Source organism: Dermacentor silvarum, unplaced genomic scaffold (assembly GCF_013339745.2).
Source record: "Dermacentor silvarum isolate Dsil-2018 unplaced genomic scaffold, BIME_Dsil_1.4 Seq408, whole genome shotgun sequence".
Classification (NCBI taxonomy): Eukaryota; Metazoa; Arthropoda; class Arachnida; order Ixodida; family Ixodidae; genus Dermacentor; species Dermacentor silvarum.
The window spans coordinates 48,547-51,243 of NW_023606186.1; positions in this window are offsets into that span (position 1 = coordinate 48,547).

Genomic DNA, 2,697 nt, shown 5'->3' on the forward strand with positions numbered 1-2,697 from the left:
GCTGGTCGGAAAACTACGACGACATAAAGCACACGTAGTTGCATTGGCGGCCGCTTGGTTGGCCTGAACGGCGCTACTTGCAGGCGATGGCGTTCTTAACGCGTTCCTCATGCTTTTTCTACGACGTGCCCAGACAAGAGTCCTTGACCAAAGCTCCGTATATACAACCAACGCTTACGTGAACTCACACCCCACTCCTCCGCTGACCTACTTTTTTCGTACAACGTCATTAGTTGGCGCGCCTCACGCTCTCCCCCTCCAACGCGAGTATTGGACGGCGCAAGTTGCCTCCTCCCCCTTCTCCTTTTCATATGCACCTTCTTCTTTCTGGGGTTTTACGTGCCAAAACCAGTTATGATTAGGAGGCGTGCCGTAGTGGAGGGCTCCAGGTTAATTTTGACCACCTGGGGTTCTTTAAACGTGCCCTTTTCATATGCACCCTCTCACAGTATTCTCACAGGGTTGAGCTCTTCTTCTCCTCTCCCGCTAGGTCGCGTGGTTTTTAGCGAACCGACAACGACGGCACAGGGTCCGCAGAAACAGCGTCGCTGTAAAAAAATATCAAGAGAATACCCATAGAGATACATAGGGCTCCTTGGAAATGGATGGGGAAGCTTATACTAGGTGTGGGTCAACTTGAAATTAGGGGGTGGGGCAACTTGAAATTTCGTTTGGGCCAACTTAAATTTGGGGCCGGGCCAACGTATAATTTGGACGTGGTTCAACTTGAAATTTGGGGCCGGGCCAACTTAAATTTGGAAGTGTGCCCACTTAAAATTTGGGGACAGGCGAACTTAAATTTGGTAGTGGGCCAACTTGAAATTTGGGGGTGGGCCAAGTGAAATTTGGAGGTATGCTTACATATACATAGACAACTCTACTGGAGTTATTCTTTTGTGCGTGAGTGTGTGTGTGTGTGTGCATGTTTGTAAAATTGTATGTTTTCGGTTTGCTTTCCTTGTGGTGTGTGTCTGGCTATGCTCTAACTTTAAATGTATTTTTTATTGGCACTACCACTAGCCTTTGCTTTTGTGCCCAAAGAGTTGGTGGATATTAGTATGGCGTATTGTATACGTGAATAAAAGTGAGTAAAATAGAATCGAAAGCTCATGTCAGCAGCGGAAGGCAGAACGCTTTCCTGGCTGGGCCACCGAGCCGATTGAGCGGATCATTTGACCATGCGTGTACTTCGTTTCGCCTTTTTCGCATCCAAACGCGCTTCGTATCTCTGAAGACCCTCTAACGGTACGTGCGCGAGCCACGCATGCGCCGTCAATACCGCGACAGCACAACGGCGGGAATGCGCTTCGAGCGTCCGCATAATTATTATGGCAATAAAATAAAGACAAACATTTCGGTGCACTGAAATATCCTCCTGCGGAGTGCGGGCCGTTCGGCTTGCGATTTACTTACATCCTATTTACACGTCTTCTCATTCCCGGACGCAGCTGGGCTGCACCCATTTGCCACAATTCGTTTTAAAACGATAGCATTAAGGTCCCCGTGTCGGAGAAAATCCGGCATCGGCGTGGATGTCGGCGTCCGTGGCGGAAAAAATCATCCCCAACCACCGCGCAGGCCCTCCACGTGGTGCAGGATTTTGGTGAACAAAAAATGAATTTCTCACAGTGAAATCCGTCAGAAACAATGGTAAAGTACGACTTAACCACAACCTACAGACATGGTGGCGTCGGATTGTAATTTTAATGTACGAGAAAACATAATTCTGTTACGAGGAAACTCAAACACAAACCCCTTTTCCAGCATTTCTACCATCCCAACCCGGTGCGCTCGGGTAATTTACTTGCGAAAATGCTATCCAGATAGCGCTCGCATCCTCAGCAGGTCAAATTGGGACTTTGCCTGCCTAATGCGTTTTGGACATGCGCGTTCGTCGGGGCAATAGCAAACAATTAATAAAATAATAAAAAAAGGTGTAGGGCCTTCACATTTTAATATAAGACGACTTATATTGCCCTGGAAAAACGTCTTCCCAGCAATGCATTTCTGTTAAAAAGTGAAGCCGACTTAAAGGGAATCGGTGTAAGCTTGGACTTTGTAAGCTGGCTTTACCACGTTCAGTGTTGCGGTGAAGCTCACTGAAACAAAAATGCGATGCGAACGGGGCCCGATAACGATATCGCGTTCCACTCTTAAAGGCGAAGCTTAAGCGTCCTCCAATTTTTTATTTCACATTTATCTCACTCGAGTCAAACATGCGAGAAGGCTTCAAAATGCGGCAAAAAGAAACGTCAGCGGATAAAGAGGAACAGGGCAGTGGCTGGGAAACAGAAATACACCAAGCGCATGCGCGGGTGGTGCCGAGCACAAAGCGGAGAAACACAGAGGTGCAAGCGTGATGCACCGGGGAGAAAATTGGGACCGCCGGTTCCGTGTTCCCGTGAGCGAGACCCGCGATGGGCGGGTTCCCCAACTGTCCTGCTCCCCTCCCGTCTTGCTCTTTATACGGGCTCAGTCGCTGGTTCCCTCGCGCGATGCGATCGTTCGGTTCCCGTTGGCCGTGAACCCGCATTTGGGCTGTGGAAGCACCCTGGCATTTGAGAAGAAAACACGGGATGCAGAAGGAAAAGACACCACGTACTGCTAATTCAAGGTGGCATGGCCGATTGTAATTCTTGATTCTGATTAGAGCTTCGCGGTTTCACCTTGGACTATAGAGAGGTAATATGTCGCGCT